Here is a 24,158-nt window from a genome sequence, read left to right on the forward strand (position 1 = left end):
TTTTGAAGAACCGAAAGAAGGACAAAACGTGCGCCGTGGCAAATTTAGCCCCACCCACTTTTATGTTGACGCCGCCCGTTCTCATTCATTTCTCATGTGCCCCCACACAGTATAATCCTCCTACAGTCACCTGTACATTATATGTCCCCTCCATCTCTCCCCTAGTTTCATATACCTCCTTCATCTGCCCCAGTTTCATGTCCCCCATCTCTGCCCCGTTTCATGTCCCCCATCTCTGCCCCCAGTTTCATGTCCCCCATCTCTGCCCCCAGTTTCATGTCCCCCATCTTTGCCCACAGTTTCATGTCCCCCATCTTTGCCCCAGATTCATGTCGTCCATCTCTGCCCCCAGATTCATGTCCTCCCATCTCTGCCCCCAGTTTCATGTCCCCCATCTCTGCCCACAGTTTCATGTCCCCCATCTTTGCCCCAGATTCATGTCCTCCATCTCTGCCCCCAGATTCATGTCCTCCCATCTCTGCCCCAGTTTCATGTTCCCCCATCTCTGCCCACAGTTTCATATCCCCCATCTCTTCCCCCAGATTCATGTCCCCCTATCTCTGCCCCCAGGTTCATGTCCCCCATCTCTGCCCCAGATTCATGCCCCCCATCTCTGCCCCCAGTTTCATGTCCCCCCATCTCTGCCCCCAGATTCATGTCCCCCATCTCTGCCCCCAGATTCATGTCCCCATCTCTGCCCCCAGTTTCATGCCGTTCTCCTAACTCCTTCATCTGCCCCAGTTTCATGGGCCCCTTCATTATGTTCTCCCCTCAATGTTTAACACAAAAAAAAACTGATACTCACCTTCCAAAGCTCCCCTGCTTTGGAAGGTGAGTATCAGAGTTGTAGGCGCGATGTGATGTCATCACATCGCGCCTACACATCCACTAGCTGGAGCGCAGCGGCTAGTGAATGTATTCAACTCGTGTACGTATTCCACTCAGATCTCTTTCCTCCAGATGCAGATTTGAGTTTAAACCAGGACATACCACCCGCCAACCGGGACCGCGGGACATTTACGGATTCGGTGTCCTGTCCCGCGGTCCCGGTTGGTGGGTGGTATGTCCTGGTTTAAACTCAAATCTGCGTCCGGAGGACAGAGATCTGAGTGGAATACCTACACAAGTTGAATACATTCACTAGCCGCTGCGGGATGGTTGGGAGGTATGTGGTTGTGAGATTTATCTGTATTAAGTGATTTTATATAAACTTATTGATAGGATGGTCTGATATGCAAGAAGTTTAAAGGCAGACTGTCAACAGTAATTGGTTATAAACCTAATCACAGTACTCATTACTAATTGTAGAGATGAATCTACAGTTGCCAAATATGTTTCTGTTATTTAGCCCAGAAGCCCCATTTTCATGTAAATTGTTGTTATATCTCTTCTCTCTATCTTATAAAAATGAATTCTTGTCTGTCTGTCTGTCCGTCTGTCTGTCTGTCTGTTCTCTAATGCGAACCAAACGACTGGACCGATCTTCACCAAATTTGGTACAGAGATACTTCAGATATCCGGGAAGGTTTAAGACGAGACTCCAACTCGCTCGGACGTACCATTGCTGAGATACAGCATTCCAAACACAGTGCCCCCCCCCCCCGCCCTTAGCCAATACAAACCTGCAAGTCTTTCACTCATATTTCAACTGCAATACACACGGTCACTCCACATGCACAATACAACACTGATATCCAAACTGAGATACATGCATCAGAGGTTTAGATACACAGATCAGCACACAGTATCACACGCCAGAGGATTAGATACACGGGTTTGCACACAGTCCCACACACCAGAGGATTAAATACGCACTTCTGCACACAGTTCCACACACTGAAGGATTTGATACGTGCGTCTGCACACGGTTCCACATGCCGAAGGATTAGATACAGGCGTTTACACACAGATCCACACTCCAGAGGATTAGATACATGCATCTGCACACATTTGTACACGCCATAGGATTAGATACACGCATCTGCACAGAGTACCACATGCCGTAGGATTAGATACACGCGTCTACACACAGTTCCGCACTCCAGAGGATTCGATATGCGCGTCTGCACAGTTGTACACGCCATAGGATTAGATACACATGTCTGCACACAGTACCACATGCAGTAGGATTAGATACGCGCGTCTACACATAGTTCCACACGCCGAAGGATTAGATACGTGCCTCTTCACACAATACCACACAGGAGAGGATTAGATACGTTTGTGTGCACACAGTACCACACTTTGTTGGATTAGATACATGCCTCTGCACACAGTACCACAAACCAGAGAATTAGATATGCATCTCAGCACACAGTATCACACGGGGGAGGATTAGATACGCGCGTCTGCACACAATACCACACGGGGGAGGATTAGATACGTGCGTCTACACACAGTACCACATGCCATAGGATTAGATACGTGCGTCTGCACACAGTACCACATGCCGGGGGATTGGATACGAACGTCTACACACAGTTCCACACGCCGTAGGATTAGATGCGCGCCTCTTCACACAATACCACACAGGGGAGGATTAGATACACGCATCTGCACACATTTGTACACGCCATAGGATTAGATACACACATGAGTACCACATGCCGTAGGATTAGATACACACGACTACACACAGTTGTACATGCCAAAGGATTAGATACATGTGTCTGCACACAGTACCACATGCAGTAGGATTAGATACGCGTGTCTACACATAGTTCCACACGCCGTAGGATTAGATACGCGCCTCTTCACACAATACCACACAGGAGAGGATTAAATACGCGCGTCTGCACACAGTACCACACGCCAGAGGATTAGATAAGCGCGTCTGCACACAGTACCAAATTCCGTAGGATTAGATACGTACATCTGCACACAATACCACATGCCGTAGGATTAGATACCCACGTCTACACACAGTTCCACATGCTGTAGGATTAGATACGCGCCTCTTCACACAATACCACACAGGGAAGGACTAGATACGTGCATCTGCACACAGTACCACACGACCGAGGGTTAGATGTGCGCGTCTGCACACAGTTACACACACTGAAAGATTAGATACGTGTGTCTGCTCTAAGTACCACACGGGGAGGATTAGATACGCAAATCTGCACACAGTTCAACACGCTGGAGGATTAGATACGCATGTCTTCACATAGTACCACCGCCGGAGGATTAGATACGCGTTTCTACACACAGTATCACACAGGGAAGGATTAGATATGCGTATCTGCACACAGTACCAAACGCCAAAGGATTGGATATGCACATCTGCACACAGTTCCATATGCCGGAGGATTAGAAACGCACGTCTGCACACTGTACCACATGCCGTAGTATTAGATACGTGCGCCTGCACACAGTTTCACATGCCGGAGGATTAGATACGCATGTCTACACACAACATTCGTCTGCACACAATACCACATGCCAGAGGATTGGATACGTGCATCTGCACACAGTTCCACACACCGGAGGATTAGATAAGCAGGTCTGCACACAGTACCACATGCCGTAGGATTATATACGCGCATCTGCTTACAGATCCACACGCCAGAGGAATAAATACACGCATCTTCACACAGTTGTACACGCCATAGGATTAGATACACACGTCTGCATACAGTTCCACACGCCGTAGGATTAGATACGCGCCTCTTCACACAATACCACACAGGAGGATTAGATACGTGCATCTGAACACAGTACCACACTTTGGAGGATTAGATACAGGCCTCTGCACACAGTACCACATGCCAGAGAATTAGATACGCGTCTCAGAACACAGTTTCACATGGGGGAGGATTAGATACGCGCATCTGCACACAGTTCCACATCAGTGCAAAATTGGACAATTCTTATGGGGCCGCTACACAAACATAAAATATAATATACCCGTGCGAAGCCGGGTCCTCCCTCTAGTCCATATATAGATGAGGGGTATTGTTATTTACCTAGGAATCTAAAGCTGAGATCAATGTCTAGACAAGGTAAGATCCATCCCCGAAATACTTTTCCCTCTCATTTGAATATGAATAAAATGTGTAGTTTTAGAGTTGGTCTTACCTTGCACATTACCCCACGGCGGGTTAGCATTATTGGTAAATGTGCTGTCTTGGAACAGCTGATCTGAAGGGGCAGTGCCCTAATGTCTTTCCCCTGTAGATGTAATATTGAAGGTCTATCATAAGAATAGGACATCAATATTACAAAGGTGGATAACCCATTTAATCCTTTCCTGCTGCAGCCATTTTGATTTTTTGATTTTCATTATTTACTTGCCACCTTCCAAAAGTCATAATTTTTTTTCATTCTTCCATTCACAGAGCCATACAAGGGCTGATTTTGTTCAGAACAAAATACTTCATTATGGTGCTACTTAATATTTCATATGATGTATTGGGAAACTAGAAAAAAAATTCTGAAAAACTGCATTTGCACCATTTTCTTCCAGGTTTAATTTTCTCGGCATTCACTGTCTAGTCAAAATAATATATTACTTTTTGGGCTGGCACAATCACAACGATACCAAATTTCTATGGTATTTGTCATGTTCTAATACCTTTACAAAAATCCAAAACTTTGAAAAATGCAAAAAGTTTTTTTAGTCGTCACATTCTGACACTCGTAGATTTTTCTGTTTCCATGTACGGAACTGTTTAATATGTCTTTTTTTGCACAACATTATATAGTTTTTATCTATGTCATTTTGGGGAGTGTCAGATGTTCAAGCATTATAGACTGGAAATACAACTATAATGCAAGCTAGGCAAAATCACTATATCTCTATTGAGGCCTGACACAGGCTAGCCTGAATAGACATATGGCGATGACAGTCCTGCAAGATTCAAGTAAGAGGAGAGATAGGAGCGCCACAGGAGGAGGATCAGGGGGTAAAACAAGGCCAGATTAAAGAGTTAAAGGCCATGGTCAGAGCAGACTCCAGTCACAGGAATTACTACTAGGTCTCCGCTGTATGAAACAGCAGAGACCGAGCCGGTTATGGCGTCCACTCTGCTTCTGAAGCAGCTGCCATAATTAAAGACCTGACATCTACCCTAATAGCATGACAGGGGGCATAATTTATATTAGGGGACAAGGAACACTTTGGGCGACAGGAGGTACTGTTGAAGTGTTTTGTGACTTTGTGTTAACTTGACATAAGATGGACCCTACTGAGTTATTATGGGGTTTGTTGGGTCCAGTGCATGCAGCATCATTTTCCAAATGTGACAGAATCTGTAAAAGGAATGCAGATGTGAACAGAGGTTAACACAATGCAATGTATTATTTAAGTGGAAGATTTTATCCAGACTGCTATTTCCTATGCTAGTTTCCTCTGTGTGTCAGAAACTTAAAGAGGACCTTTCATCAGATTGGGCACAGGCAGTTCTATATACTGCTGGAAAGCCGACAAAGCGCTGAATTCAGCGCACTATCGGCTTTCCCGATCTGAGCCCCGGGTAAAGAGCTATCGGTCTCGGTACCGTAGCTCTTTACAGTCAGAAGGGCGTTTCTGACAGTCAGTCAGGAACGTCCTTCTCCACAGCAGCGCCTATCGCGCTGTACAGTGTGAGCGGGGAGGAAGGCCCCCTCCCTCTGCTCACAGTGCTCTTCCAAGGACAAGTATTGTCACGAGGGGAGGGGGCGTTCCTCCCCACTCACACTGTACAGCGCGATAGGCACTGCTGTGAAGAAGGACGTTCCTGACTGACTGTCAGAAACGCCCTTCTGACTGTAAAGCGCTACGGTACCCGGACGGATAGCGCTTTACCCGGGGCACAGATCGGGAAAGCTGACAGTGCGCTGAATTCAGCGCACTGTCGGCATTCCAGCAGTATATAGAACTGCCTGTGCCCAATCTGATGAAAGGTCCTCTTTAAATTTATACTGGCATAGATTTGGGTAATAATTTATTTCACCTATACTGGGTCATAGAAGGCCAAACCTCTTCTGCTAGGAAAGTGAAATGCAGGGTGCAAATAGCTAAAAATTTTCTGAGCAAAATCGGCCAACCACCAGATAATAATGCAACTTTTGTATGCCAGGAAACTAGCGTAAATGTAATAATAAAGCACCCTCTAGGTGTTTCAATTCTTCAGATCTTGTAAACCACTATATTTCTGTTCCTGGGAAGCAGAGCAGAGATTGAAAGCCTGCACAGATCTAATAGGTCTCAGCAATTTCAGCAAGATGTGCTGCTGATACGCTTTTCCTGCAAAGAATTGTCAAGACTAGACACAACTGTGACAAACACAGTATTAGATTTAGTCTAAGGCCCCATTGGGAAAAAAAACACTGAATTTTACAGTATCAGCAAAGTGAATAAGATTGCATTAATCTCACACGCATTGCGTAGAAAAAGAGCCGCGGAAAAGCTGCGTTTTCAAAAACATGTGTTTTTGAAAAATTTCGAATGATAATTTCAGTTGTGGAATAACAAGTGTTGTCCCTGTATATTTAATAGGGGAAGAAAAAAAAACAGGGAAATAATCAAAGCAAAATGCAAACAAAAATCTGGATTTTTTAGCTGCATATCGCAGTGTGATCTTAGTCTTCTACATGTTTTTAGCCCCTTTTCTGGGTACTCTAAACCTGACAAACACCAAAGCAGCATCCTGCACGTATAGCTAGCTACTTTCCCTACTTTAAGTTTTGCAGTATTCACACCTCATGTCTGATTATGGCTGTATCCTTTTCCGTCAGACAGATCTGCGTGGGGATTTGGCATGCACTTCCTCAGTTATTAATTACAATTTACAGAGTACACTTTCATTAACGTGTGGAGTCCCAGCGCACAGTCCACAGGACATTCAGTCCATGACAATGTATGCAAACTGCTCATTAGCCTTTTTCCCTAATGGAGCAAGTAAATAAATCCTTTAGCTATTGAAGTTGGGGGATAATTTTCTTTTTATCTTGTTATGATAGCAACAACACCCATGTCATTAAACTGGGGGCAACTGGAGGAGGACATTAAACCTTGGGGGGGGGGGGTAGCTGGAGGCTCACATGTTTGCCTCTAGTTGCCCCCAGCTTAATGTCCTCCTCCAACTACCCCCACTGTTTAATGTCCCCCTCCAGCTGAGCCATAATTTAATGTCCCCCTCCAGCTGACCCATAGTGTAATGTCCCCCTCCAGCTGCCCCAGTTTAATGTCCCCCTCCAGTTGACCCAGTTTAATGTCCCCCTCTAGTTTCCACCAGTTTAAACTGGGGCACGAGTAGAGGGACTTAATATTGTGGGGCAATTGGAGGGGAACATTATAATGTGGGAGCATATAATGTTAGGGTGACTGTAGGAGCATTATACTGTGTGGATGCTCATGGAAAAATGGATGAGAATGGGCGGAGTCAATACCGATGTGGATGAAGCTAAATTTTCTGCACATTTTGCCCCTCTTTCTGTCCTTTGAAAGTGGAGATGTATGCCCCCCTAATCCACGCCTCAGGCAGCACTATCAGTGACTGTTTGGAGGAGCAGCATCTTCACTATTTATTTAGCCTAAACCAGCCCAAGACAGGCCACTTTGGAAAAAAAAAAGCTGAACGGGGCCTGTCCTGGGCTGGCTTAAGAGACCACTGCTCCTCGATGCAGGCGTCAATGCTATGACATCATCACACCTCCTGTGTTGTGCAGGCGTCCTATGCACAGGTGAAGAAGTGGAGGCAATGGCTACATCAAGCGATCGCAGATAGGTGACCATATTTTTTATTTTTAAATAGGGTGTTACCTGCTGGAGTATCCCCAGCAGGTAATGTACCCTATTTACTTACCTATCCCCACTCCTGCTCATGGCCGCCTCCACTTCCCCTTCTGCTTTACGACCTTGAAGGGGAAGCAGAGGCAGCTGTGAGCAGGAGCAGGGATCGGTAAGTGAGGCCGCGGGCCCGTGAACCCCAACAAATACTACTATTATGCTCTGGGGTCTTTTCAGATCCCAGAGTAAATGATCGACGACCCAGAGGAAGTGACAAACATTAAAAACAATGTTACTCACCTCTCCTGCGATCTGGTGTTTCTCCCAGAAGGCTTTGGGCCTCTTTGGTGACATCCCAGGAATCACATGGACCAGGCCTACGTCATTATGCGTTGTGACGCCAGCCTGGCCCATGTGACGCCTGTGCCAATATTGAAGAAAGCTGAAAGCTGCAGGGAGTGCACTAGAGCCCAGGATAGGTAACACAGGTTTTTATGTTTGTATCCTACCCTGAGCCTCCGATCATTATACTCGGTAGTCTGAAAATACCCTAAAGTATAATAATAGTTCATGAGTGGGCCACTGTGGGGTACAATACCATGTGCAGGGGCCGCTGTTGGGCATAATATTGTGTGCAGGGAAAGCTGTGGGGAATAATACTATGTGCAGGGACCGCTGTGGGGGGGTAATACTTTGTGTAGGGGCCGCTGTGGGGTGTAATACCGTGTACAGGGGCCGCTGTGGGTCGTAATACTGTGTGTAGGGGCTGGTATTGGACATAATAATCTGTGCATGGACCGCTGAGGGGCATAATACTGAGTGCAGGGACCACTGTGGACCAAAATACCATGTGCATTGGGCCACTGTAGGACAAAATGACATTTGCAGGGGCCGTTGTGAGCCAAAATACTGTATGCAGGGGCCACTGTGGAACATTATAGTGTGTGTTAATGGGATGTTATACTATGTGGGGGCCATGAAAGGTGTGTTATGCAGTTGGTGGGACCCCAAGTCAAAAACTTGCTGGGGGGCTCAGTCTTTGTTAGTTACGCCCCTGATAAGGGGTTGTTAGGAAGGGACATTTTATATAAGGAGCCTTTACTGAACTTAAGAGGTGTTATTTATATAAGGGCATTATTAATAAAAGGGGGGTTGTTTATATAAGGGGCATTTAGGGAGCATTATATACATAAGGGGGTGGTCATATAAGTAAGTGCTCATTAGGGGACATCACAAATAAAAGGAGGCAAGGAGGCATTATTTATATGAAAGGTCATTGGGGGAGCAGTATTTGCCAGGGGGAATCAGGGACATAATATAAGAGAGCAATTAATTAATGGGCTTGTTGGGTTTTTTTAATATGAGACTGGGAAAACTGATTTAAAAAACACCTAAATCCTACTCACCTGTCCCTTGTGCTCTGATGTCTCCCACCACAGTCTGGTGTATTCTTCTCGTGGAAGAAATCACTGGAGCTGCAAGACTGGATGGCGATGGAAGACATTGGAGAACCTTCTCCAGCCTCATATTTAAAAAGTTGTTATCCTGGACAACCCCTTTAAGGTGGCGACTGGGCTTTAATAATGATTCATAACGATTAGTGTTACTGCACTGTATTCACCTGAATGATCGAGGATAAATATCTGACTGATGGGGGTCTGTCTAATGAGACCCTCACTAGGCCTGAGAATAGTTTTTTCCCCTGACCGCAGCCATGCTAAATATAGGCATACTGCTTTGTGGATGGGGGAGGGAGAGGGGCGTCTTTCTATAGTCCACCTCAGGTTGCATAGAGGCTAGGCTCATCCCTGGTTATAGTGTGTATTTTACTTCAGAGCTGCATTCATTATACTGGGGAATTATTCTGTACATTATTGTTTACTAGTCCCTTGGTTACAGCCATTTTTATCCTCTAGAGCTGCGCTCACTGTATTACTGGTGGCATCACTGTCTACATCCTTTACTGTTGCTGTACTGAGTTTGAGTTACAGTCTATATTGTACTCCATAAGCACTCTTAATATTCTACTGGTGAAGATGCTGTGATCAATACTTCCTCACATGATTGGAGTGATGAAGGGTTGTTATGGTAGCTGGATGGTAGCTGGATACCTAACAGTGACTTCCAGTTTGCCATATATGTCTATTACGTCAAGCCAGAGGTATTGCAGAGTACTGTATATGTTCATTTTCCCTTGTACAAGTAACTATTTTTAACTAAGGCCGGGTTCTTACTACTTTTGGAAATCCATAGGGCCATTAAAACAAAAACAGAAAAAAATGGATGCCTATCATAATGGACATTAACAGACATTAACTGATATGAATGTATCAGGTTTTTTATCTGATCCATTGAATGGCAGTTTCCAGCCCTGCATAAGCCTTACTAACATATATAAATGTATCAGAAATAACCCAAACTTCTGCAATTGGTTAAACTGCTACAGCATGATATCTTATCAAGAAAGGCAACAAAGAGCAATGAAAAATCATTAAATAATATTTTTCCATTGACTTTTCATTGGTTTTTGTTGTCTTCTGGGATACAATACCACATTGCAACACTTTAACCAATTGTTTAACTGTTATACATCTGTATACGTAGAACATTTCTGTCGCCACATTCTTAGTCTGCAGAGCGCAGTGTAGTGCTCGAAGTCTCTGTCTCTGTTTAGTCTTTTCTGCTGGAGCTTCCTCTTTCTATGATAAGATGCCGTGTTCCTATTCGAAAAAGCAAGGCAGATCCTTGGCCAGAGCTCACAGGAAATGTCTCCAAGGAGACATTCTGAGAATCACCATCCTTCAGGCTCCAATCTCTTGATGTATCTCTCTTCATTAACCAAGCAAGATCTTTCCTGGTGGTTCAGGAATGAGAAAATATGTCAGGGCAACAGTCTAATGCAGTCCCCAAAATTCTGATGACAACAGATGCATCAAGGAAGGTTGGGGATCACATATGCAGGAACAGTAGATTCAACACAGATGGCCCAAAGAAGAATCCGAGGTTTCTTTCAACCATTAGGAACTGAGGGCTAACCACCTAGCTCATTGTACCTTTCAGGAATTGCTCAAGGGCAAGGAAGTAACTGTCTTACTGAACAATCTAATATCTGTGATTTACCTGAACAATCAGGGAGGCATCAGGTCTCTGCCTCTAGTGAAGGAATATTAGGCCATTATGGGCAGAATTATTGATGCAATATATCTAGATGGTTCACATCAAGGGCTTCACAAATGTCAGATTGGACTGGCCCATATGAGTATGATTTAGCTGTCAGAGAGTAGGTATTGAACTAAGAAGTCTTCCAGCAGGTAGCGAGCAGATTCCAGTTTCCAATGTCAACCTGGGACTTAATGGCCACTAGAACAGGAAAACTTTCAGGTTCTGCTCCTTCTTCAGGGAGGATCTTCCAGACCATCTGGATGGTTTGTCTATGTCCTGGAAACGACTAAACATATACAGTCATGACCATAAGAATTGGTACTCCTGAAATTTTCCCAGAAAATTAATGCAGTTACACATGTTTTGTTATATACATGTTTAATTCCTTTGTGTGTATTGGAACTGAGTCGCCCCGGCTCGGCCTATGTAGATTCACGGTGCGAGCAGGCCCGACACCGGGGGCGGCAGCGCCTTGAAAAAGGGGAGTTTTAAGCAAAAATGGATGAAAGAAAAATAAAGAAAAATAAAAATTTGTCGTGACGCCAGTTGGGGTTTCGGCTTGAGGTGAAGCCGGGCACTGTAGATTGGGCCTCTGGGAATAGGTGGTGATGCAGTGCCAGATGTTATACCCTCCCCAACCAGGGCAGGTCCCAGGGCCGGATGATATATGATATAGGTGAAGAAGGGATGATTTCCAGGAGGAGTAACAGAGGATCGATGAAAGAACACAGTCCAGACAGGGGTTAACCAAACACTTACGGTTTACTTCTGTAGTCAGCAGGAGATAACAGATGTTACAGGAGGATTCACCTTGCTCCAGTATAGTGAGATGCCAGTCTTCCCTTTTACCACCAGTATGATTCAGCCTTCCACTGCTGCTCAAACTCTCTAATAGATTTCCTCTGGTCCTGGGTTCCAGGAGCTCAAAGGTTAATTACAACTGGGTAGATCCCCCTTCTGGACAGCAGGTAACGCGAGTTCTTTGGGATGCTGGATACACTCACCCCAACTCTGTATGTTACTGAGCCTCCAGGAATCCTGCATTCACTAGACCTCAGTCCAGTGAGTCTCTCAATTTTCTAAGTGTTTCTCACACTAGTTAGGAATTGATGGTCCTATAACTGCAGCTCCGTGCCGGTGAGGTCTCATCTCACCTCTGCAGGTCTCCGGCCTCCTGTGCTGTTCTATCACACCATGAGGCTGCAGCATACCCTGCACCTCCACACACCTCTGCTCTCTCCTGCACACTCTCCTGGAACTGAAAGAAAGAGACCCTCTTCCAGTCTGTAGCTCCACCCCTTTTCTTAAAGAGATAATGGCTGTGGAACTTTGTGTATGCTAACAGGGTGACTGGATCTCACTATACCTTCACAGTACACAGTATAGATCACATAAGATGACATTTGTAGTGACCCACTCTGTGGGGCGCTACAGAACAACAAAAAAACTTAGTAAAAAAAAGCCAAAAATTGTATAATTTCATGCAAAACTCCAAAAATGACAAAATTACTGGCAACCTAAACTCAATATTTGGTTGCTCACCCTTTGGAAAAAATAAATGAAATCAATCGCTTCCTATAACCATCAACAAGCATCTTACACCTCTCAACTGGAGTTTTGGACCACTCTTCTTTTGCATACTGCTCCAGTAATCTCATAAGATCTCTCCACAGGTGTTTAATGGGATTTAGATCTGGACTCATTTCTGACCACTTCAAAACTTTGTTTCCATCCATTTCTGGGTGCTTTTTGAAATTTGTTTGGGGTCATTGTCCTGCTAGTAGACCCATGACCCACGGCAAATACCCAGCTTTCTGACACTGGGCCCTATATTGCAAGCCAAAGTCCTTTGGTAATCCTCAGATTTCATGACGTCTTGCACACAGTCAAGACACCCAGTGCCAAAGGCAGCAAAACAAACCCAAAACATCTTTGAACCTGCACCACACTGTTGGTACTGTGTTCTTGTCTTTGTAGGCCTCATTCCATTCTTGGTAAACTGTAGAATTATGTGATTTACCAAAAAGCTCTGCCTTGGTCTCTCTGTCCACGCTTACCCAGAAGGATTTTGACTTACTGACGTACATTTTGGCAACCTTCAGCCTAGCTTTTTAATGTCTCTTTGTTAGCAATGGGGTCCTCCTGACCATGACTGTATGTTTTTCCCTCCTTCAGCTCTTGAAATTCTTCTCTTCTTACCCAGAAGGGCATGGTTTATGCTAACTTTGAGTCTTTCTCTAAATTTAGATCTCCTTATAGAAGGGGAAGTATTTCCTCTGAATCTGCAGTCCCTTCAGCTGACAGTATCGTTGCTGAATGGAAGTGGATTTAGGCCTGGCGAAAGAAGTTCTTGGCATTATGGCTTCATCTAGTAGACCACGGGTATCAAACTCATTTTCACCGGTGGCTTCTTCAGCCTCATAGGGTAGCTTTAAGAGCCAAGATTATTTTAGACGTGTATAAAAGTAACTTCTCCTTCACAGTTAAGCGAGCAATTAAGGAGTAGTTACATTTGTACATTACTACTGTTACAATCAGCCCTTTGAGGGCAACCAGGAAGAACATATTGTTAAAACCTAAGACATTGGCATGTTACATACTATCTTCATCCACTGATCATTTTCTGAATATAACAAAAATTAAGCAAAATACAAGTACAACAATTCAATTGTATAGAAAATTACGTTTTATGCTTACTTATTTTTCAAGTGAATGGGAGCGGGGCTGTAACTCCAGGTGTTACCACTGCAGTGTACAAATCTGTATTCAGTGTGCGGTGCTCCATACATTGTAGCCGAGTTTTCTGGAGATACAACCCCGCTCCCATTCACTTAAATAGGAACAGTTACTCTCAGCGACCACATCAACTGATCACTGTTGGGTTCTGTCACCTGACCTATATGATACTGATGACCTCTCCTATGGAAAGGTCATCAGTATCAAATATCTTCAGAACTGAACAACTCCTTTTACAGTGTGCTGTATTGGGGCAATATCACACAAATACAGCCTATTAAACTTAATACTGACCACGTATAAAACTGCAGCCTGGCCTAGAAGGAGCCTAATATGGAGGACACAGCTGAAGAATAACCTGTTGCTACGTTCTGCAGTATCAGCTACCACATGGAGAACAGACAGGGACCAGGGGGAGGAGTTTCGGTGCGCTGTGCGACATGTACCGATGCTCTGCTCTAATTAACTGCAGAGACCTTTCCCTGCTCAACCTTAGTCAGCCAGTAATAAGTGAGGCTGAGCAAGGTAAGTAAGCTTTGTGAAAGCTGGAGATGTGCGCTGCTCAGTGCTACATATCCTGGACCGGTTCCTCACTCAGTTAATATGTCTTCCTAAGCCAAAATTAGCTGACTGAAGAACAAGTTTAGGATATGTAGCACTGAGCAGCTGATGTAGATGTAAATTTTATGATCTACCATTAGTGGGCTGCCCCCTTCTTACTGGGCCCAGGCCGTCGCACCCTCTGCCCCCTCTCCCACTAGCTACACCTTTTGCAATAGGCAATGAGCGCAAAAGATCAATGGCTGCTGCTTAGTTAGGGTGGGTTCACATCAGCGCCCAATCTCCGTTTTGCAGGTTTCCGCAGAAGATGGAACCCCGCATTTAGTGTCCGCCCGTGAGCGCCCGTGAGCATCTTCTCCGCGGCAAAACCAGTTTTTTTTTAACCGGACACAAAGTCCTGCATGTCTGACTTTGTGTCCGGTAAAAAAAAAAAAGTTTCGTCACAGAAAGCAGAAGACACTCATGGGCGGACACTTTGCAAACCCATTCAAATGAACGGGTTTGAAAACTGCCTGCTCGTTTTCGTCTCCTGTCCAGTTTCTCGGGCAGGAAACAGAAACCTGTAAAACAGAGATCGGGCACTGGTGTGAACCCACCCTTATCTGTTTTTGAGCTGCAGCTTTCATTTTGGCTTGGCTCAAAAACAAGTGCCGGGCCAGATAACACAAGGTGGCGGACCACCCGTGTAGTAGACCTTTCAACTTAAAGGTTTACCATCTAATTAATCATTTGTTTTCTGTAAATTCCCCTTCTCTTTACCATGTGCTTACAATTCTCCAGGAAGGATTCATCAAACGTCTAAAGTTTAGTACCTTGCATGTCTAGTTTTCTGCCATCATTGCAGCTTGTGAAGGGGTATTTTGGACGGGTGATGCTGCACCTCAGTCCTATTCATTTCAGTGTGATGGAGATGTGGCATTACCTTGTGACCAACTGACATGATGTCATTTCCTTAGAAGAAGAAAGCAGACATGTTTTTGAATCCTGCACAACCTCTTGATTTATACAGTAACTAAGCTTATCTCCATAAAACTAGACTGTGCCACTAGCCACCAATGACCATACCTTGTGTGACTGGCATTTCCCATCCTTCCAAATGGCTTTTAATATTGACAGTGCACCCCAACAGATATGTAGTAAAAGATGATCTGGATCCTTGGATGGACTGATTGTCAGCTTGTGGAATATATCAGTTCACTCTGCATGATATTTCCTGCTCTCAAAATATAATATCTCATTGGCAGTAGATTATTATTCACTTTTTTTTCTGTAGACAGGAATGACTAGGTCTGTGACTCGCTCTTAGTTCACTTTGTATAAAGGTAGAGGCGTGAGTGACTTCTGAAGACAGATCGGGGGAATTGTCACTTGATTACGGCGTCTTGATTAGCATTTATAAGAGCCTTGTGATACGTTATTTGCATTCCTATTTAGTCCTGATTTCTGTGGGGCAGCAATGATTAAACTTGTCACCGGGGCTGATTGACGGGGTCAGATCTTCACTTTCCACTCTTTTGAAATTAAAAAGAAATGTGTCAGCTCCTTCACGAGTCCGGGCGCCGCGCATCTCGCCTGCCTTGTCATCGCAGATAGGTCAGGAATGTTTTAATTTTGGGGATGGATTTTGCTTGTCAAGAGCGTGCTGATGGTGTGTAGTCGGCGAGATGAGATGTGAAGGGTGTAAAACAAAGAATCTAGAGAACAAAGACAAAGACGCTCACATTATTAGACAGATTTAATTAGTCTGAATGGATATTATGCTAGATGAAGCGGTGAGCCGGTAAATTAACCCTTGATTAGAGGAAATGGAGAGGAGGCCTCTGACCACATCTACAGTCACGCTGGTCCTTGCTATTGGGAATGCAGGTTTAGAGTCAGAAGGTTTCCCATAAGGCAAGACAGACTGGTTTGGGGGTTCTATTATGAGCAATAACTTCCCTGTGCATTCAAATCCATGTATATGTCGCTGTGTGTAGTCTCTGTTGTATAAGTTCTTATATTTGTCTAATGGACTTGTCCTCCCTTCTGTCTGATATGAAAGTTACTCTTGTTATCCATTTTTGAGGGGAAGAATCTGTCACCCAGTCATAGAAAACGCATAAATGCATCTGTGTATTTTGGGTTTTCCTTCTTCTGGCAACTAGCCACTGTAAGACTAGTCACTGCACTAGTGAGATTATGTAGAGTCTTCAGCGCAGGAGAGAAAGCTCGGAAAGCAAGTTTGTCTTGAAAGTATAAAAATGGGTGTGTGAATTTGTGTATAGCCAGGGATGGACTGGGGCTAAAAAGTAGCCCTGGCAAAGAAATCCAACTACATCACATATAATGTCACCCCCACCCTATACTGCGGACAAATAGCAGCGTGCTATGAACACAGGAATCAAAATAGAAACACCTAGTAAAACCATGTAATTTAAAAGCCCTCTCCTAAGACTGCCTGGACTATAAAACTTAGCATACTCTCAGCACTGTACCCAAAATGAAACCAAATATTAATACTTATGTTTTTTGTCGGTTAAGTGGGGGTTGACTAATCACAAATAACAGTGACAGACATTCGTAATACACTTTTTTTACTCAAAGGACTCAAGGGACTCAAAGCATAGGGAGTATTGTGGAGAAGGGTTGTTAGTGGCTGCCATACAAGCGCTCATCTCCAACTCCCAAAAGGGTCAGTTAACACAGTGTTAATTATTACAACTAAGCATTTTAAAGCATTACAAAATCTTTCTAATCCTTCCATGCACAATCTTCACCTATACTTCTCCGGAATGCCAAATGTTGAGAGACAACCAGGCATGTAGGACTGACTTCCCTTGGCAAGTGGGGAATGGAATCCGTACAAGTTGTGGCGTCTAAGGAGAGAGGAGAAAAAAACAACTAGGAATGCAAAACACTACCAAACACTTATTTTTCAAAAACTATATGCAGGGGCTGGGTCAGAGCCAGCATAAGCGGGTGCTGAGTGCGGCTGCTGATGTTTTTTGGGTGTCTATGTAATAGTCTTTTACCTAGAGTAACCCTAGCAGGCAAAGATACCCGCTCCTTCCAACAGTTACCTTTGAAGCAGCCCAAATGGAGGGCCTGGAAAATGGAAGTAATAGTGGTGTTAACATCAATGCCAGATTGGTTGAGTGCCCTCATCCAATCTCCCCAGCACACCTCCTAGGCCGAACACCAACAAGGGGGGCCTGCTGTGCTACCAGATGGTGGTGGTAGTAGTTCCAGTTGAAGAGGGGTCCTCTCTTACCCTGAGCTGGTGTGATGGTGTTTGGAACAGCCCTGATGTTAAAGCAGGAAAGACTCAGGAGGCAGTAATGCAGTAAAACAAGTTGAACTGTACTTGGAAACTGTAACCTGTAACCTTGCAGCTCCCCAATGGCGGTAGTGGTCTCCGACTGTGCAGTATACCCAGTCTTGAGGGATGCCCAGATGTAATAAGGCTCTAAGTGCCATTCACTCCACTCCAACAACTCTCTCTGAAACTTAGCCAAAGCCAGCAGGTAGTACTGGAAGATCTAATACAAGCAGTAGTTCTTCCTGAGCCTGATTAATAAATGCACGGCCGCAAACTAGCGCGGCGCATACGCTCCCCGCTCCCATTGAAATGAATGGGAGCGTGTACGGCACGCAAAGGGTCACGCGGCGTACACGTGCCAAATCTCGCGGGACGTTACGCCGTGTGAATGCTCCCTTAACTTTTAAGGGATTATATAATTGGGAAAAGTCATTTTTAACTAAGCATATATTTGCATAGCCTTTAGATTGGCTATTCCACACATACCTTTTGTTTGTTAATCCTCTCAGCCATTTTTGAATTAACCTGCTTGTATTGATATGCTAATTAGCCAGCAACGAGCATTGGAAGTTCAGTGAAATAAATCGTAGTAGCAGGTCAAAAAAGATGTATCTAAAACTAGATTATGCCAAGATGCGCCACACTAGTCATAAACACAGTAATAAATCTGAACCAAAGCAGATTAGAAAATGTGTTAAATAATGCTATGAAAATGAAGATTTTCACCTGTCACTTAGGAGCCTTTTCTACTTATTTGCACAATATATGTGTGATTCAAGCAATGAACAGGTTAATGGCCTCGTCAGCCATCTTGGTATGAGGCCTATGTGAAGTTCTCGTGTCAGCGTGTACATATATAAACCAATTTTCTAGCAGCTGGAAAACCAACATGCCTTCTGAATACATAAGAGCGCCTAACCAAGAAGGTTTGTAATTCTGTAATTAGCTGTAATTAATGAATACAAAGTGAAGACTCGTTCACAGTTTAAATTATCACATTAGCTGCTGTCACCCTCTGTATACACAAAACAGCAGGAATTCAATTATTTTATTCTTCAAAGCTAATTTAAAATTTAAGGAATGCCATTACAAGAAATAATAGGTAGAGGGGAAAATGGAAATCAGTTCACGCAGTTGGTCGCCCTAAAGAAAAATAAAATACCGACGGGGAAGATGTGTAAACGGCTTAATATCACTCCCCAAGAAATGAGCACTGAGCACTGAGTGTATTCTCAATGCCAGGCAGCCAGAACATCCAGGTCAAAGGCTGTTATTTATCAACTGCCCCTTTGTTGTTGGTGCATTTTTCGCAGGTGTACAAAGGATTATGAAGATAATCTTGTTTCCCTTAGTCCTAACAGCGGCACAATATGGGGTATTTCTTCCCCTGTGTGCTGGTAGGACAGGCGGAATTTTAATTAGCCAATTAAACAAATCATGGCTTGCCCTATAAGAGGACACAAGGACCTCCCCCCTGCGTGTATATACAAGAGTAACATAATTATACATAGGTAACACACTATATCTATAACAATGACAAAATTTTTCTGGGCGGGAAGTCTTGTGCCGCTTTTAGGACTAAGGGAAACAAGATTATCTTCATAATCCTTCGTTCCCTGTCGTCCTACCAGCGGCACAATATGGGGAGTTAGCAAGTAATCCCCTAGGGTGGGTCCTCACCACAAACTGCACTTAAACTGTGACCAAAAGCAGTAGCTTCTGAAGCCCAAGTGTCCAAGCGGTAGTGGGACACAAGGGTTGATTCCGATGACCAAAATGCAGCAGAGCAAATTTGACTTAGAGACATGGCTTTTGTCTCTGCCCAGGAGATGGTAACCAACCTCATGGAATGCGCCCTTGAGTAAGAGATCTTAATTGTCTCCCTGACCCCGCATGAAATTCAGGCTTTGAAAGCCTTAAGGCCTTTGTGTCTCCCCAAGAAGTTGATGAGGAAGTTCTCGGACTTTCTGAAGGAACGCGTAGGCTGGAGGTAGATCGTCAGGCATCTCACGAGGTCCAATGTATGGAACTTCTTTTCGTCAGCAGAGGAAGGAGATGGAAAAAAGCCGGTAAGGTGATCAGCTGGTTTATATTTGTGGTGGAAGGAATTTTGGGTCTGAAGCCCGGAAGGAACCTAGGCTGAACACGATCCGGAAAGAGGAGGTATATGGCTTCTCCGAAGACAGAGCTTGCAGCTCACTGACCCTTGTGGCTGATGTTATAGCAAGAAGAACTGCTCTTTTGTAAGTCAGGAACTTTAGTTTGACCTCTTCCAGAGGCTCAAAAGGCTTTGTGAGTAGTGCCGAAAGGACTGTATTGAGGTCCCACTGGTGGAAAGGTGTGGTAACCACAGGTTTCAGTCTAGTTGCCCCTTTGATAAAGGTGCTTACTAAAGGATCTTGAGACAAATGCCTCCCCAGATAGGCGGACAGAGAGGCTACATGTACCTTTAGGATGGCAGCAGCGAGCCCTCTGTCTAGTCCGTTCTGAAGAAAATCCAGGATCACCCTCACTGGGGTATCGGAGGAGTCCACTTCATGTTCAAGACACCAGGCATTGAAGATGTTACCAATTCTTCTGTAGTTGTTATTAGCAGGCCCAGCTCTGGCACTTGCGAGAGTCTTCAGAACGGCTTGCGACAGTCCTCTATTCCTTAATAGGGACCGGTCAACCTCCAGGCTGTCAGATTGAGTCTCCTCAGATCCTGGCATCTCAGCTCTCCTTGGGTTACCAGGTCTGGGAGGGGGGGAAGCCTCCAGTATATGCCTTTACTCATCCACATGAGCTGGGCAAACCAAGCCCTTTTTGGCCAGAATGGGATTATGGCAATTCCCGGGGCTTGGTCCTGTCTTATTTTACCTTTGGTATGATTGGAATTGGAGGGCAAATGTTGAACAGCTTGAACCTCCACGGGATGGACAGGGCATCCACTGCCAAGGGATTACCCTCTTGGTACAGAGAGCAGAAGGTCCCCACCTTGGCGTTGAGTCGGGTTGCTATAAGATCGACCTCCGGGAGACCCCATCTCTGGACGATCTGTTGAAATACTGAGAGACCATTCACCGGTTACAGTGATACCCCGACTCAACTGATCTGCTACTATGTTCAGGGCGCCCTTGATGTGAACAGCGGATAACTGGGTCAGATTCTTTTCTGCCCAGGAGAATATAAGCTTCACCTCTCTCAGCAGGGTTTTGAGATCTGGTACCATCTTGTTTGTTCATATAGATTACAGTGGTCATGTTGTCTGAACAAACCTTCACTGCTTTGCCTCTGAGATCCTGAGCAAAGTGAAGAAGCGCCAGATAGACTGAGCTCTTTGATATTGGACGTTCCCTTCTCCGGTCTCCTCCAACGACTTTGCACAGTCTTGTCTTCCACATGGGCTCCCCATCCATCTGCATCTCTCAACAGGGTCCACACTGTCGGGACCGAGGACCTTCCGTCTTTTAGGTGTATCCACAATCTGAGAGAAAGACAGGTACTGGGAGAAAAGCAGATCTTCTTGTGCAATCCCTTTGGAGAGCCATTCCAGGTTCTCAACACTTCTGTCTGATGGGGACGCAAATGCCATAAAGCCCAAGGGACCGCCCTGGCCGAGGATGACATCAGACCGAGGACTCTCATGGCGGTGCAGATGGTAACTCGCCGGGTCCAAAATAGGAAGCGGGCGGCAGCCTCTATTCTCAACCTCCTTGGGCTGGAAAGGAAGATCTGCATCAACTCTGAATGAACAATGAAACCCAGGAACTTCTTCCGAGTAGCTGGCACGATCTCTGATTTCTCCCAATTGACTATCCAACCTAACTTCTGTAGGACGTTGGTAGTTATCTGGAGATGATGTTGGAGGATTGCAGCAGACTGAGATTTTATGAGCCAGTTGTTCAAGTAGGGAACGATGAATAGGCCTTGTAGTCTGAGGGCGGCGGCGACCGGAGCAACCACCTTGATGAATATTAATGGGGCTGAGGAAATGCTGAACGGAAGTGCGGTGAATTGATAATGCTCTCTGTGGTCGGCCATATAAATGGCGATTCTAGGATACTTCCTGTAAGGACGAAAAATAGGGACATGGAGATATGCGTCTTTGAGATCTAGAGTGATCATTACTTCTCTCTGCTGTAGAAAAAATGTTACAGAGTCTACAGACTCCATCTGGCCGGTCAGGAAGTAGATGATTGAACTCTATAGAGTAACCGCGTTCTACCACCTGTAGAACCCAAAGATCTTCTTTGTGGGTTCTCCATGCCGCTGAAAAATGGAAAAGACGTCCTCCAACATGAATTATGGCCACAGAGAGTGGTGCCCCATAAAAATTCACCACATACACCTCTAGGACGGTAGCTAGACTGCTGTTGTTGCTGGCGTTTAAGGCTAGGTGTTGACCCTTGACCCCTAGAAGAGGGAGGTCTCCTTCCTCTGGAGGCTTGCGGAAGGGATTTCCCTTTGCCCTCAACTAGACCTTCCATGAGGTCATCCAGTCCTCGGCCGAATACCCTCCCAGGCTCAAAGGGAAGGGAGCAGAGTGCAAATTTTGAAGTGAGATCAGCTCTCTGGGGTTTTAACCATAGAGGCCTCATGGCGGCTGTAGACATAGCCATGGAACTGGAGGCGAGCTTTAGCTGTTGTCTGGACGACTCCCAGATGTAGTCCACTGCTCTGTGGAGGTTACCGCAGATAATCGGACACAGCAGTTGAGGCTATGGCTACTGAGGCCTGAGCTGAACTGGCAGAATACACCTTCTTTATGTTGGAGCCGCTTTGCGATCCAGGAGGTCCTGAAGATTCGAGCCATCTTCTAAGGGGACTACAGTCTGATGTGATAGTTTGGTGATTGGCTTCAGTGATCACATGGTGTGATCATGAGGCCTCAGTGGCCTAAGGAAGGGACCCAGGAGGTCACAGGTAGGGATGTCGTGTGCCGTTTGCTGAACTCGCTGATTGATTTCAGTGTTCACTTGCGTTGGGGACTTCCACCAGAAGACAACAACGGAATGGCTGGACCAGACCGCACTGGGAGACAGCAAGGAAAAGTGAGTATGAAATGGCCTATTAATAAAAGAATATAATTTTTCTGGACAACTCTTTAAGAAACTCCTGATCTTTCCAGCCACTAGTTGTAAGACCCCGTCTCATAAGCATGCATAGACAACACTAGTATCCCTGATATACACAACATGTACACAACAGATGTTGTGATGCCAGCATATCAAGTTCAGGCTCTCATATCCCTCTAGTGGCTTCAATACATGTAGGCAGTACTTTCTCTTCATGGGACCATGATGTGGATGATTATTATTCCTACAGATTGGTGAACCCCTGAAGATTTGGTTCAATCCAAAGATTTTGTAACGTCTCTTCCTGTTTGGGTCTCTGTGCCTAGTCTGACCTGTGTGATTGACAGCCTGTCATCCAATCAAGCCTTGGGCGGGTCTTTGGCTTCCTATATACAGGCCATCAGCCCACACTGACTGACTGGATATTGTGATTCTGTCCTTAGACTTTGTCCCTGCTAAGCTCCTCTTTCTTCTATTATTGAATTACTGACCTCTGATCCTTGGCTTCCCTTTTGACTACTCTCTTGGATTTTGATTATGTACTGCATTGCTCAATTGTTACTGGACCCTTGGCTAGCTGACCTCCCTTTGTTGTTGTTTGTCTTGTCTGCTTTCTGTGTGTCACATATATAGGAAGGGCCTGTCGACCAGTTGCTGCCTATTGCTTAGGATAGGACTAGCAAGCAGGAAGGGTCAGCAGGTGGTTTCAGCTTAGGGATCACTGTCTATTGTGCCCCTCCCTCAAGGGTTCACCAGCAGCTACTGGGGAATTAGCTGTTCTAGCAATTTCCTTACAAATTTGTTTTGAATCAAGTAAGTTCATCATTAATCAGAGTTTAAATTGTCTTAAAACATAGTGTATGACACTGTCTGGGCTTCTAGGACTCTGTCTAGCCCGTTTCTAGCTCTCTATTGCATACAGAGCTGAAGTTATGTCAAAGTAACAGTGACATCCATTCCTAGAAGAAAACCAATGGTAGACTGTGGATACAAACTTTGACAAAGTTTAACCATACACTGCACTACCTCTTTCCTTTATGCATTTTAATTTTAAACATTCCAAAATGTAACCTGTTTTGGGGTAGATGCTTCCCATAGTTTTTTTCATACACACATGGTGGATATATTGGAAAAAGGAAAGGTTTTTTACAAAAATGATCCCTATATGCTGAACCAACATCCCTTCATGATAGAAAATGCCACAGCAACATGGTGTTGAAAGAGTGACAATTTGCAGAATTTCAAGAAAAACAAAAGAGGGCTGACCTCCTCCCTGGCTGTAAAATATCAAGGTTCCCCTCCCCCCTCCCCCCCCCCCCCCCCCATATCCAAAGGCATGTTTTCCTCCTGCTCCGGAAGTCTAGAAATGCAAGCGCTTCCACTACCATGACCCCGACCCAGTTCTTCATTCACCTCCAATTTCTCTTGCACCACATCAGGGTAGTGACATTGACCAAGAAGAAGAAGGTATTGTTCTTTCATCTCTCATTGGCCGACCTTATTTGCTGCTATATGCTTACCAAAGAATGATATCATTGATGCTACAATTGTTCCTGTTGCTGACTTATTTGGTGGCCTGAGCCTGCTCAAAAGGCTTCAGAAGGTGACACACTTCCTTTATGAGCCTTGAATG

The sequence above is a fragment of the Leptodactylus fuscus genome, chromosome 6 (assembly GCF_031893055.1).
Source record: "Leptodactylus fuscus isolate aLepFus1 chromosome 6, aLepFus1.hap2, whole genome shotgun sequence".
In the NCBI taxonomy this organism is placed as follows: Eukaryota; Metazoa; Chordata; class Amphibia; order Anura; family Leptodactylidae; genus Leptodactylus; species Leptodactylus fuscus.